Raw genomic sequence first — 16,082 nt, 5'->3', positions numbered from 1 at the left:
GTGCTGCGTGCTGCGTGCTGCGTGCTGCATGCTGCTTGCTTTCTCTCACACTTCTGGGTCAGATGCAGAGTTCACAAAGGTGTACTAGCTTTGCATCATTTCTAGCTAGACGCAAAATGGCTCAGGTGTGTATGCTATGATCCTTATACGTTGTGCGTGAAATAATCAATGTTTTCTTTTAACCAGTATCTTGTCTTAGCTGAAACATTTTAAGAAAATGGATATGAAAATAGAGAACATCTCTACTGTTTTTTTTGATTCTGCAGTATGGTTTCAGTCCGAGCATCAGCAGTGAACAATTGTGAGCACTTGTACAGGTTCATTATTTTGACAGGTTCATTTTCTTTTGGTGCTACAACATATTCATCTGCTGAGATTGTACTCGCACTTTTTGTGCTGGTGTTTCAGAACTTCTAAATCATGTTGCTTCTACTCTTGAAATGTTAATCACTCTTTGTATGGAAGCATTATATTCACCACTGCTCGTCTCAGGTTTCCTTGTTGGCGGACAACATGGTTACATTTGGTCCAAAAACATCAAATTCAGTGAATTTTAATAGCAATCTGTTTGATTGTTAAACATGTTGGACGGAACACCAGCTCTCCTTGTTTGTGCATTATGAGATCAAGTGTGGACTACTGATATTCTTTGGAAATTAGCATTTTATTTGAACATTTGGAGTTTTAAGTTTGTTAGCTATATAAACTGAGACGAATATTTTCCTCGCCAAGATGGAACAAAAAAAATGTTTGCTTTGATTGTTTTTATTTAACTGAATTATGGTTGCGCTTATTGGATACCCCTTGTTGTCTCCCCCTACTTGACATTTTTCTGTCTTGCCTTGACATTGTCACCCGCACTACGATGAGGTCTCAAGCCACATGGACGATGCAGAGGTCGGATGAACTTTTGTGATTCCCAGCAAGACAAGAATGAAATTACTTGTTTCCTTTTTTATTTTGGTTTGATCTAACATTACAGTGAAAAAGTAGGTTAACAAAATAAAAATATTCTACCCCTACAACCACAGAGCTCCTTCCATTGTGATGATTCTGGGAGTGGTATCAAAATGAGGTTTGACATGATCGAATTGTCAACAATTCAACTTCCAAGGGAAATTTGGGATGGAAAAGGGAGAGAGGTATGACAACTAACTAAACAAGAGACAAATGACTTTTAAAAGGCCTCTTTTCGCTCAGTGATGTTCATGACACCACACTAACTGGTGTAATTATGCCCTAAGTGATGGTGATTTAAGATTGTATATGTATTTGTTATGTGTATTGAAAATTTGGGATGGAAAAGGGAGAGAGGTATGACAACTAACTAAACAAGAGACAAATGACTTTTAAAAGGCCTCTTTTCGCTCAGTGATGTTCATGACACCACACTAACTGGTGTAATTATGCCCTAAGTGATGGTGATTTAAGATTATATATGTATTTGTTATGTGTATTGAGCCATGCAAGACTTACTGAACACATGGAGGCTGTTGAGATCAATGAGCATCAAGAGGGGGTTGAATAGAGGGGTTCTTGAAGGATTAAATTCTTTTCAAAAATAGATCATGCAAATGCAAGGCCTCAAAAGATGTTAGCAAAAATAAATAAGGGGGCGTTTGGTTTAGGGGAATAAGAGTAGAGAATGGGAATGAGAATCATTGATTCCCATTGTTAATGTTTGGATTATAGGAATAGGAATACAAATAAGGGAATGAATCCTTGAAATTGGGTAATAATCCATTCCCATGTACCTCCCCTTCAATGAGTCATTACTCTATTTTCATCAATCAAAATATTCCTTTATTCCAAAAATACCCTTGACCTAAAACTTAAAATTTCTCCCTTAATATCAAATATCAAAATATATTTATTTATTTTTTCTTTCATATCACTTCTCTCTCCTTGTTCTCTCTCATCATATTTTCTCTCTCATTATTTTATCACACACTTTCTCTCTCCTTAATATCTCCTATCACACTCTCTTTCCTCTTTTTCTCTCATTACACTTTCTCTCTCCTCAATCTCTTCCATCGCACTCTCTTCCTTCTTTTTTTCTCATCATACATTCTCTCTCATCATACTTTCTCTCTCCTCAATCTCTACCATCACACTCTCTTTTCTCTTTTTTTCTCATCACACTTTCTCTCTCCTCAATCTCTCTTGTCACACTCCCTCCTTTTTTTCCCTCAACACACTTTCTCTCTCATCATACTTTCTCTCTCATCATACATTCTCTTTCCTCAATTTCTCCCATCACACTCATTGTTCTCTTTTTTTCTCATCACAATTTCTCTCTCATCATACTTTCTCTCACCATACTTTCTCTCTTCTCAATCTCTCTCATCACGCTCTCTCTTCTCATTTTTTTCTCATTATATTTTCTCTCTCTTCATCCTCTCTCATCATACTTTCTCTCACATTATATTTTCTCTCTCATCTTCTCTCTTCTATCACACTCTCTTTTCTCATTCTCTCTCATCATACTTTCTCTCTCTTTATTCTTTCTCATCACACTTTCTCTTTCATCATACTTTCTCTCTCATCATTCTCTTTCATCATATTTTTCTCTCTCATCATCTTTCTCTCTCATCTAATTTTTTCTCTTATTTTCCTTTAAGGGTAAAAAAGGAAATTTTGATTTATTCCGATAGAAAATATACAACTAACCAAACATTACTTTTAAGAGTGATGTCCATGCTCATACCCATTCCCATTCCACACTATAATGATTCCCATTCCGATTCCTATTCCTAGGAAAGAACCAAACACCCCCTTAAGTTTTTTTTTTAAAAAAAATATTTTAATGATTTTCAATTTTATACCAAACTTTGAAAATAAGTATTATTTTCTAAGAAAATTATTTTCCATTGACATAAATAATATTTATATCAATTTTTATGATTTTAAAAAAAATAAAATTAGTTGTGTATTTTTGAATTTGGATTACTGAGTTTTTCAAGCACTAGTTGACTACTTCAGAAATTAACAATCAATAGGAGAGGTTAATCCAGTTGATTGGACTAGTACTAGAAGCACTATTGAGTTTCAAAGTCAGCTAAAACTTCGTACGATTAGTTATTTCATTAGTGAATGACCATTCTGAACCCTTTAAAAGGCTTGGATAAGCACTCAAATGGGAGTTTGTTTGTTCAAACTTAATGGAATATTGCCAAAGATGGGGATATCTTAGATTAAGGTAGAGGTAACTCTTAAAACTAACATAAGAGTTAAACCCCATTCATACCTTGAGGGGAAGGTAAAGTTTTAAACTTTCTAAAGGTTTAAAAACTTCATAGTACAACAACTAAGGGGAAGACCCTTGGTTTAGTAGAGGAGAAGTATGTCTTAAAGAGGAGGTCCACCTTAAAGATACTTAAATGACCCAAGGTTGAGAGATATGTTGGTGTAATCAATCAAGTTAGGTTTTAATGTTTGATCAATATGTTTAATGGAACATCATGTTTAAGTGTTAGATGAAGATTGTTGGTGCAACCAACTTCTAATCAATGTTCGAATAGAAAGTTGGTAAGAGAGAAGTCTAAGCAGGTTAAAGGTGATTGAATGTTTGACAATTGGGTAGAAGTCTTAGCAGGTTATAAGAGACTAGATGTTAGACAAGTGTACAGTCCAAGTAGGTCAAATTTGACCGGATGTCTGACAAGTGGGAAAATCTTAAGGAATGAAATTTAGACAAGTGTAAAGTTTAGACAAGTCAAAGGTGATCAGATACCTGGTAAGTGAGAAACTTCTAGAAGAGTGAACTAGACAACGGAGAAATCTAGAGAAGTGAACTTTAGGAAAAAAAAATACATTTGAGAAGTGAACTTCAAGCAAGTAAGAACTTAGTAAGTCGGGTAGACTAGATACTAGACATTCTATAATGTGTTCGGACTAACTTTTGTATTATAGAAAAAAAAGTTTTTGGGCCACTGGAAAGGTTCAGTGACAAAAAACATGTTCAAGCAATCGGATAGGCAAATAAACTCAATGTATAAGATAAAACTAGGATTGAGTAACTGAAAGTTTTTTAGTCGATCGAAAAAGCCTAGTTAGTAGTTGATGAGATCTAGTCAGCAAAAGAAACGTCATGAATTTGGACACAAAAGCTAATGATCGAGGTGTTCGGTCTACCAAAATTGTTGAACAGGGGACCAAAAAATAGATAAACGTTGAGATACAGTCATTGGATTATGCTAAGGTCCGATTGATTTGAAAAGGGTTAGGTCAGCCAAAAAATCATTATAAAAAACACTTCAAGAACATTTTAGAAATCTCAACATTATTCTACACTCTTAAAGCTCTTGAATTATAGTTCATTTGGTCCAAGAGTTGCTAGGATAGGTGCGTTTGCATTTAAGTGGAACTGAAACCTTTGCCATCTAACCTTAGATACAAATTTCTTGGGCTAAATTTCACATTTCCTATGATAATTAATGTAAATTTGACTGAGGTAGAAACTAAGAAACTAATTAGAGAATTAAGCTTTCATAGGAAAGTAATTGGGTAAACCATTGATGACATCAAAGGGATTAGTCTTTCTTTATGCATGCACAGAATCTTATTAGAAGAAGATCATAAAAGCATAGTTGAACATCAAAGGAGATTAAACCTCAACATGAAGGAGGTAGTTCAAAAAGAGGTACTGAAATTATTGGATGTAGGGATCATATATCTGATCTTTAATAGTGAATGAGTGAGTCTAGTACATGTAATTCAAAGAAAGGTGGAATGACAATAATAAAAAATGAATACAATAAATTGATCCCAACTAGAATAGTTATCGGATGGCGGTCGTGCATTGATTATCGGAAGTTAATCAAGGAGACAAGAAAGGATCATTTTTCCCTTCCCTTTATTGACCTGCTAATTGAGAGGCATGCTAAACATTCTTATTTATGCTATTTGGATGAGTATTTCGGATTCTATCAGATTCTAATACATCTCCATGATTAGGAGAAGACCACTTTTACATGCCCTTATAGAACTTTTGTTAGAGTGTATACTGAAAGCCTAAGCTTTTGTAAACATTTATTTTGAATAAAGAATCACATTTGGTCAAATTATCTATATTTAGTTGTAGTTGTTCAATTAATTTATATTATAGATAACATAGTATGTGGTGCCACATACAGAAGATGATGTTATCAGTACCTTATAAATTATAAACAGTAGCTCACGACCAAAATGGAAAGGAACAAACCATTGGAAAGTCGTAGTGTAATTAGGAATTAGTTTATCTTAACTATATAATTACACTAGTACACTTAGAGTGTATTGAGTATGACCATTAGAGGTCGTTTCTTTTATACTGACTTTATAAAGGAACAAAGACCTCAGTTATTATGGAAGTGTGTGCTCTTAATCCTAATATAATAACAAACACATATATTTGATATTTATTTCTTTAATTTATCAATGGGTGAGATTTAGTTCAATAAATCAATAAGCCCGATAAGTTGGGAAATGATATCACTTATAGTGTGTGTTGTTGATTATAGAAGGAAATTGTGTCCTAGTGATCTAGGTTGATAATGTCCCCAAGATGAGCTCATAAGGATTGTCACATTAAACCCTGCAGGTGGACTTAGTCCGACATGACGATGAGGTTGAGTGGTACTATTCTTGGATTAAGATATTAATTAAATGAGTTTTCAGTAACTCACTTAATTAGTGGACATTCGACATCTTAAACACAGGGAGACTAACACACTCATAATAAGAAGGAGCCCAAAAATGTAATTTGGGATTGGTACGGTAGTTCAATAATAGTTCTCTAGTGGAATGAATTATTATTGATAAAATTAAGTTGTGTGTTCGGGGCGAACATGGGATGCTTAATTTTATCGGGAGACCAAAACCAATTCCTCCTCTCGGTCTCTATCGTAGCCTCTTATTTATAGAGTACTATACCCACCTATACCCACCTTCATACCCATGATATAGGGGCCGGCCAAGCTAGCTTGTGGATTAAGCTAGGGCCGGCCAAGCCTTGGTTCATGGGTGGCCGGCCCTAGCTTGAACCCAAGCTTAGGTGGCCGGCCCCCATTAAATTAAAAAGGATTTAAATTTTAAATTTTTCTTATGTGAAAGATATAATTTATTGGAGAGATTAAAAATTAAAATATCTCTTAAAAGGATCTACAAAAGGTTAAAGAAAGAGATTAGATCTCTTTCCTTATTTATAGATTGGAAAGATATTTTATTTTTCTTCTTTGTAAATTATTCACATATTGAAAAATTAAAATTATAGAAATTTTTTTTTATCAACCATGAAGGGATTTTAAAGGAAAATTTTATTTTTTAAAATTTCCGAAGACAAATAAAGAATTTTAATTGCTGATTGAAATTGCCTTGTTTGCTCTTATTGATGTGGCCGGCCATGATATGTCTAATTGGGAAATTTTATTTTATTTTTCTTAATTAATTCATGTCAAGGAAAGTTAAGGAAATTTTATTGTAATTAAATTTCCTAATTTACCAAAGCTAAGGATTATAAAAGAGGGGGTTGGGGTGCCTTCATGACACACAACTTCTATTATTCTTCTCCCTCTTTTCTTCCTTGGTGTGGCCGGCCATCTTCTTTTCTCTTTTCTCCATCTTGTGGCCGAACTTCTCTTCTTCCTTGGAGAATAATTTGTGGCCGATTTCTAGCTTGGAGAAGAAGGAGAGAAAGCTTTCATCCCGTGGAGTTTGGTTGGTGTTTTCTCTTCATCCTTGGAGGTGCTCTTGATTGTGGCCGAACCTTGCAAGGAGGAGAAGAAGGTGCTTTCATGATTTCTCATCTCGGAAGATCGTTGTCCACACAACGCCCGAGGTTAGAAGAGGAATACGGTAGAAGACCTAGAGGTTTTTGTTTGCAAAAGAAAAGGTATACTAGTATTTTATTTCCGCATCATACTAGTTTCATCTTCATGTAAAAAATACCAAATACAAGAGGCATGCGATTCTAGTATTTCGAATTTATTTTGGATGTTGTGTTCTTTGTTTTTTTTCTTTTCCTTGTGATTTGATTGTTCTTTTCGGTTGACCTAAAGTTATTTAAGGAAATTAAATATTAGCTTTCCTTAAAAGGCTTTGTCTAGGCGGTGGTAGTTGTTCCCATATCCAAGAAGGCCATGTGCCTCGCCATGCAGTCCTGGAAGCTAATTTTGGAAATTAATATTTAATGGAATTAATAACCTAGGTGATTTGGATCAAACGTGTTAAGTTCCGCAGGAGATCCAAGTCTAAACCTAAAAGAACAAATAGATTAAACTTTGGATCAAACGTGCTAAGTTCCGCAGGCGATCCAAGTTTAATTTAAAAGAATACATGGTAGCTAGGAAAAAGTTCAGACCTTTGTACAAAATTTTTGTACAGTGGAACCATTAGGCTTGCCGAGTAGCAACCAACAACTTTCACTTATCGACGAATGCCTTTTGGATTGTGTAATGGCCCCGCTACTTTCCAACATTGCATGATGGCTATTTTCTCATATCTGGTCGAGGATATAATAGAGGTATTTATGGATGATTTCTCAGTGTATGGAACTAGTTTCAACTCATATTTAACTAATTTCTCTAAAGTCCTTTAGAGTTGAGAAGAAGTGAATTTGGTTCTTAATTGGGAGAAGTGCTACTTTATGGTAAAAGAGAGAATTTAGTACTGGGACATAAAATTTTAAAATATGGAATAAAAGTTGATCAGGCAAAGCAAGAAGCTATTGAGAAACTTCCCCTGCCAATGAATGTGAAGGGAGTCTGGAGCTTCTTGGATTACACAAGATTTTATTGAAGATTTATAAAGGATTTCTCAAAAATTTCTAAGCTAATAACTAATCTTTTAATTAAGGTTGCAGAATTCTATTTTGATAAGAACTTCTTGGAAGCTTTTGAGAAAATCAAATAAGCCCTTACTACCGCCCTAGTAATCCATGCACCGGATTGGGAACTTCCGTTTGAAATAATGTGCAATGCTAGTGATGTTGCAGTAGGAGAAGTATTGGGATAGAGGAAAGATTAAAAACTTTATGCTATCCACTACTCTAACAAGACTCTTGACGAATCCCAAGTGAATTACGCTATGACAGAAAAGGAACTATTGGCAATAGTCTTTGCATTTGAAAAATTTAGATCATATTTGGTGGGATCAAAAGCTATAGTCTATATGGATCACGCAGCCATACGATATCTGCTCAATAAGAAGGATGCAAAACCATGGTTGATTAGATGGATATTACTTATTTAAGAGTTTAACTTAGAAATCAGAGATAAGAAGGGAACAAAAAATGTGGTGGCAGATCATCTATCTAGAATATGACAAGATGGATGAAGGGAACTGAAGAATGATTTACCTATTAATGATTTCTTTCTAGATTAGCATCTTTTATCAATAACTAGTGCAAAAACACTGTGGCATGCAGATATTGCAAACTTTTTCGCTAGCAATGTTATTCCACCAAATCTTTCTTACCAACAAAGGATGAAAATTTTCTATGTTACTAAGTACTATATTTGGGATGAACCTTTCCTTTACAAGAAATGTGGAGATACAATCTACTGAAGATGCATTCCTGAAGAGGAAAGTAAAGAAATTCTGTTCCATTGTCACTCATCATTTTATGGTGGGCATTTGGAGATAGTTAAAACAACCACTAAAATCTTACAAGCTGGATTCTTTTGGCCATACCTATTCAAAGATGTTAGAGAATATGTTCAATCTTGTGATCAGTGTCAAAAGATAGGAAGCATCACTAAATGACATGAGATGCCTTTAAACAACATTCTTGAATTCAAATTATTTGATATTTGGAGAATAGACTTTATGAGACATTTTCCTTCATCATGTGGAAATAATTACATTCTTGTTGTGGTTGATTATGTGTCTAAATGGGTAGAATATTGCTTCCCTGACATGTGACACTAGAACTGTAATCAAGCTATTAATCAAGCTATTTAAAAAGATAATCTTTCCCGATTTGGAGTTCCAAGAGCAGTTATAAGTGATGGGGGATCTCATTTTATTGAAAAGTAGTTTGAAAACTTACTCAAAAAATATGGAGTGAATCACAAGATTGCAACACTGTATCACCCCTAGACCAGTGGGTAGGTCAAAATTTCTAATATAGAGGTCAAAATAATTTTGAAAAATAATGGTATCTACATCTAGGAAGGAGATCAATCCCAGAAATTAGATGAAGCTACGACTTACAAGACTCCGATTGGAATGACCATATTTTGGCTAGTTTATGGGAAGCCATGTCATTTATCTGTGGAATTGTAATATAAAACTTATTGAATCAGTACAATGCCTCAACTTTGACTTGAAAGTAGCCGGTGAGAAAAGAAAACTCCAACTTAATGAACTGGATGAATTACGGATGGATGCATACGAACATGTAATGCCCTATAAAAAAAGAACAAAGAAATGTCATGATCAACATATCGCATGACGGGAGCTCAAAGAAGGAGACCTAGTGTTGATGTTTAACTCCAAATTGAAATTATTCCACGGAAAGCTAAAATCGTGGTGGACTGAACCGCTCAAAATTAAAACGGTATATCTATATGGAGTGGTTAATATTTGGAATGAGGAGTTTGAATTTTGCAAGGTAAATGGGAAACAACTTAAGAGGTATTTCCTTGGAGCACTAATTAACGAAGATGAAAGGATATATTTTTCTAAGCCACACCCTCTAGAATGATTTAAATAGGGGTCATGCTAAAAACCAAAAATAAACAATGCTTGGGAGGCAACCAAAGGATTTTTTTTTATTTTCATTTGCTTATTTGCTTGCATTTAATTTTCTTTATTAGTTTATATAATGTATTTTTAATTTTGTTTTCAGGTTTATCATGCCCTCTACGAGCTAGCCATGATCCTCTCATGGGCATGGAGGCATCAACGAAGATGGAAAGAGGAAGGCCTAGGAGAAGGGGAACTTCTCACACACCTAAAGGCATGGCTGTGTCTCTTAGACACAGTCGTGTCTACCCTCTAGAGGAGAAGCAAACTGTGGCCATGTCTTTTGACATGGCCATGTGAAGCTGGCCGAGGAGAGGCAGGGTGAGGCTGTGTCATCTGACACGACCGTATGGGAGCATCTAAGAGCAAGCAGGGTGAGGCCGTGTCTGAGAGACACGACTATGTGACAAAGGTAAAGGGAAAGCAATTCTCCACAAGTGCATGATTATCGTCAAATAATAAAAGATATCGATCCCACAAGGACTATTGATTAAGTGCTAGAGATATCACAAAGTAAGTTATCTAGATGGTAAAAAATTAGCTTTTTGCTTTCAAACTAACAAGAGAAATTGAAGAGAGAGAGAGAGAAGGTTGAGAGAAAGAGTAGAGTGAGAATTGATCTGAGAGGGTTGAGCTTAAGAGAATGTGAAGAATGGTTGGGGAAGTGATTCTAGGATTTTGGTTTCATTGTAATGCTAGGTGATGTTACATAGATTGCCTAGTTCCTATCCTCTATGTTCACGCTCTTGTAGAGAAGCTAACTAAATACCGATAGAACCCCACGATAGCTGCATCGGAGTGTTTATCCCATTGACATTCAATGCTACTAAGTAGAATAGGTAATACGGAAAGTCCAATTAAAGGATTATCTATTATCACTAAGGGCTCTTTGGTCATACAATCTATATCACATCATCCACTTTATAACACAGAATTGGGACAAACCCATTAAGTTCTAATTAGCTATTCTCTTGTAGAGTCTTGACCTCCAATTTAAAGTGATACTCTAGATGTCCGATTTAAAGAATACCCTTGTCACTAGGGCCCCCTAGTCATACAATCTAGAGCATTGCCTTTATATGGATATCAATCCTCCACATTATTCAATAAAACATTCAAAATATATATAAATTCTCTACACACACATTTTATCAAACATAAACAAGGAATCAAACAAGTCATTGAATAGAAAAATGAAAATTTTACATAGTTTTACATCTCCATCACATTATAAATACACCCTAATCCTAGAAAGGGAGATCTACTCCATTGTAAGGAAAGAACAAACCCAAAATATAAAATAAAGCATACTTATAACCTGAGACGTTAGAAGAAGGGGAAGAAGAGATGCTTATCAAGGTTTCTAATGTCTTGGGGATGCCTCCTTGCTTTGGAGATGCTTGGATCATTAAGGAATGGAGGGTGATGAAGCCCTAGGATTTTCCCCTAAGAGGAAAACCCTTCTCTAAGAAGAGGGATGAAGTCCCAAATCCAAGATGAGTCAAAGAATGAGGTTCTTGACCCTTTTATACCTCCTCTAAATTACCCAGATTAACTAGGATTACAGGGGTCCGATAAACTAGCTTTTTCACCCATTAAACCTAGTTTTATCATGTTTCACCTTGAACTAAAGTTGTAGCCCTTGATATTATCTACATTATGATATTTTTAGATCAAGCCTTGACTCTAACCAAGCCAAAAGTTATGGTGGTTTAAAGTTTGGTCTACAATCTGGGCGGAGGACTTGATGAAGCCGTGATTGGGAGGCACGACCGTTCCTTGTATCATGGCTATACCTTGATTTCTCTTTGTTAAACTTGAAAAAAAGTTATAGATCTTGAAGTCAGCTATATTTTGGTATAAAGAACAACCAGTAACTCCAACTGAGCATAAAGTTATAGCCATTTCAAAATAAGTCTGTAGTCTGTCTAGATTCGACTCAGTCTTATTTTCATACGACATGATTCCCTCATGTTCTTTTCCACATGGCCATTCCTTGAGGCATCGCTATGGAATGAATGACTCAGGTGGAGAGGCATGGTCGTGCCAATTGGCACAGTCGTGGCGTGAATGGCCACGGGTGAGAGGGTACGACCGTGTGATTTCGCACGACCACTCCTTGATTGGCCTATAGTGGGAGGCATGACCGTGCCTTAAGACATGGCCTACCCCTTTTCCATGGGCAAGAACACATGGCCGTGCCTTTTGGCAAGGCTAGATTGCTGGATTTTCACAAGTTACTCCAATGTGAGTCTTTTGCTCCATTTTTGCTCTAAATTACATTCTATCAATCAAAATATGTAAAGAGCAGATCTCTGAACAAATAGAATAGAAATATGACATAATAATGAAATAGAGTGTAATAAACATAAATTATGCTAATGAAATATAAGTAGATGTGTAGGGGTGTCAATTCGGGTGGGTTGGGTCGGGTTGGGTCTGGGTCGGGTTGAGTTTTTTTTTTTAACCCAACCCGAACCTCACCCGAACCCGAGTTCAACCCAAAACACCTCAACCCGAACCCGAACCCGAACCCGACCAACCCGATCAACCCGAACCCGACCCATATAACCCGAAAATCCGATTCAAAATGACTTTTTGGGGCTATTTTCCATATAATTCTTCATTTTTATCTCAATACTCCATCATTATCATACAAACATGATATTAATATACATAAAAATATCTAAATTTTTAAAATAAAATTTGATTTAACCCCAAAAAAATCCACAAACCCCTATATTTAAGTCAACCCCGGTCAACCCGAACCTGACCCGACCCGACCCAACCCGAAACTTTTTTACTCTCCAACCCTCCAACCCGAACCCGACCCCGACCCGAACCCGAAAATGGCCAACCCGAACCCGATTTTTTTCGGGTCGACTCGGGTTGGGTCGTCGGGTCGGTTTCATTTTTGACACCCCTATAGATGTGCATTAAAGTATGCTAAAAACCTATATAATTTACGTACATCACACCCCCAGACTTAAACCTTTGCTTGTCCTTAAGCAAAAATTACAATCTAGGCTCCAGTGGCTAAATAGTGCTTCATAATCTCAAGTAAGTCGATCTAATCCTATCAAATGATTTTATTGGTTAGCAAGATACAAAAGTTATTTGAGTATGACATAAGAAATAGTTCTCTGTGCTCAGTGCAATAGTGACCTAAGTTTTTGTAAGTTTCAATCCCTAAGCCTAGTCAAGTTGTCATAAAATTGTGTTCCTTGTGCTTCTGGCGATAGGTACTTACATGCCATACGCATGGTTCATTTCTCTAAAACTATACAAGGTCTCAAAGGACTACTCGGAATTAAGAGAAACATAACATTTATTTTCCCAGTAACTTAACTCGATCTCAAAGAGGTAAATTATTAGTTTCTACTCACGACAACTATTTTCTATCCCTTATTCATATGATTTTTCTTCTTCTTCTATTTTTTTGGTGTTTTAAAATGTAAATACAAATGCAAATGCAAATGCAAATGCAGTGATTTTAATTTTTTCAAGTGATTTGCCATGATTCGAGATCATCTAGTAGCCAAAATATAATTAAGAGATCACCTTAGAAAAATAAGTACTGGTCCAATTCTATGAATCATGACTATTTTCAGAGTTATCTGCCATCAAAATTAGGCAAGGTGTAAATAGATCCTAAAACAAGGCCAACACTCAAATTTCTACAGTAAAACCATTGCTCACTTTATGATAACATAGATAGGAAAAGATAAATTACTAAACATACTATCACCATAAGTAACCCATAAATCACATGAAATTTAGAGTAAGTATGCTAGTATTTTGTATTAAGAAATAAACAATCATGATGTGATGAATGATGCAACCAACTAGAAAAAATTTTATTATGCAAAAAAAAATGTGTAAAAACTAAACTACAACCCAACATATCCCCCCAGACTTAAACTTTTTATTATCCCAATGAAAATTAGAAATGTAATATGGAGGAGGTTTTTAAAGTTAGAGAAGTTACCAAGTATATATGAGCTCCAAATGGTTGAGACATTTATATGCTTTAAAATACTCTGTCTAATATTTACATTCCTCCATAACTTTGAAATCTATAAAGAGAAGAAAGACAAGAAAAATTAAGTAGAGGATATGAGTTATTATGAATAAAGAAAAGGAATTAGAAAGAAACTAAAAACTTATATGAAAATAAGAAAGAAGAACTTGGGTTACCTCTCAAGAAGCACTTGTTTAAGGTCATTAGCTCGACCTCTTATTTGGTTCACTTAAATCATGATCTTGTCGGAGTGAGATACCTCCGGACTTTTCGGCTCATGGCCTAAAATACGGAGGGAGCTTTCATCGTGGGAATCATATATTGAGGAATTACTCTCTCCTTCTTCTCCTTAAAGATTCTTCTTGACAGTTGGAGAAGGTTCACTTGAAGTACCTAGGCCAAGAGCACGGTGATTACAGTTGATGTTGAGGTCTTGTTATGATGAAAGTGAAGTATAGGCAGAGGTGAGAGTGTCCAGCCTTGGGGTCTCTGACTTTCCACCACTTACAAGTGTCAATATCTACCTCATCTATGATCCCATCATCCATCAAGCATGTATTATCAGATGTTGCAAAAGGAACAATAACAAGACTGGTTGAAGATGCATCAATGATCCTATAAGTGTTTAGAGTATCATCAAATACATCATCACTATACAAAGTAGTAGAGGAGTCCTATAGAGCTGCAGAATCATTATCACGTTATCTTCAAATTTACATTCTATTCTCTCCAAATCATCATTCAACTGAGGCTCCAAATTTGGAGTTCACACAACAACTTACTGTAGGGATTAGAGAAACAAGATCCTCTCTTTTACCAAGAGATCTTCTAATTCTTGAAGTTTGGTCTTCATTTGACTGAGAGTAGGAATATCTAAGTCTTGGGGGTCCTCCCTATTAGGTTTCAAGGTTGTAAACAAAGTCCCACATTGAAATACATGGAAAAGATCATAAATTTATAAAGGAAAGGTATCTCCATTGGTATGAGACCTAGAGTAAAATCATGAAGGCTTAGGCCCAAAATGGATAATATCATGCCAATGTAGAGATATCTAAATTATTTTCAATCCTACAATTAGTATCAGAGCTTGGACTGCCAGAAGGTCTAACCGCTGACTGTGCACAAGAGCTATTGTCTAATTAAGTCATATGAGTAGAATATTGACCTCCAACAAAGGAAGTGGGGGATCTCATGTCTAAATCAAGAGGACTAGACACCAGACAAGAAATCTAGTTGTGGCTAGGTAAGGAAATCCTAGTAAGTTGGGTGGACTGAGAGGCAGGAAGACCTGGTGGATGGAGGATCGGACGTGGGAAGCCTGTGGTCCTTCGTTTGAGGAGGGGGATTGTTAGGTTGCAAGGTTGTAAACAAAGTATCACAGTAAAAATACATGGAAAAGATCGTAGATTTATAATGGAAAGGTATCTTCATTGGTATGAAGCCTTTTGTAGAGCCCAAGAGTAAAATCAGGAGGGCTTAAGCCCAAAGTAGACAATATCATACTATTATAGAGATATCTAAATTTTTTTCGATCCTACACTCTCAATCAGTCAACTCATCAAGTTGCAACTGATGTGGTCCATTTGATAGTGAATCATCTTGAAATTTTGATGGATTCTGATTTGCTTGAGAAGACTGCTCAACACTTTGAATAAAGTTATAATAAAAATTTTGATGATTCACCCATTATTGATTGTAGTATTATGGTAGGTCAGGGATATGCTGTTGTGATTGTAACTGCTAGTTCTCCTCATAAATGTGCTGGGACTAAAAATTTTGAGTCTGACAATCTCCCTAGTTATAGCTAGAAATACTAGAAACTGAATCATATATGTCTTGATGCATATGTTAGAATAGATTCTGAAGTTCTGTGTAAGAGGAAGCATCCATTTGGAAGAAGTGACAAATAGACATGCTTCCACATATATTACAAAGGTACTTAAATTGATCCTCATCTGAATCATATGTTGCATTGAACCCTCTAGGCTACCAAGAATAGCAATCCATGGCTAAGGAAAGTTTCTAGTCTTACCTAAAACAATAGCACCAAACTCACAAGACATGGTGAGTAATCATCACATAGCACATGGATATAAGAGATCTAAAATAATCAATGTACTCAACCAATTTTTACATTGATTAAAAAAATAAAAGGTAGAATTTAAAAATATGGAAGAAAATGCATTGTGAAAAACAAGAAAGAAAATGCAAAAAGGAAAGAAAAAGATAAATATCTAGAGTAACCCATATACTAATCAACTAATGTTAATCAAAAACAGTCCTCGACAATAGACCCCAAAACTTAATATATTCGATCTGTAAGTGCATGGTTGTT

At 35.6% G+C, this 16,082-nt stretch overlaps 1 long non-coding RNA gene across 1 annotated transcript; it reads left to right on the top strand.

The window, feature by feature from the left end:
- Positions 1 to 39: 39 nt before the first annotated feature.
- LOC121970971 lies at positions 40 to 757 on the top strand. The gene is made up of 2 exons (XR_006109050.1): positions 40 to 125; positions 267 to 757. It is a non-coding gene; the product is annotated as an uncharacterized LOC121970971 (long non-coding RNA).
- The last annotated feature ends 15,325 nt before the right edge of the window (positions 758 to 16,082 follow it).

The sequence above is a fragment of the Zingiber officinale genome, chromosome 1B (assembly GCF_018446385.1).
Source record: "Zingiber officinale cultivar Zhangliang chromosome 1B, Zo_v1.1, whole genome shotgun sequence".
Taxonomy (NCBI): domain Eukaryota; kingdom Viridiplantae; phylum Streptophyta; class Magnoliopsida; order Zingiberales; family Zingiberaceae; genus Zingiber; species Zingiber officinale.
This window is presented reverse-complemented; position numbering and strand designations above follow the sequence as displayed.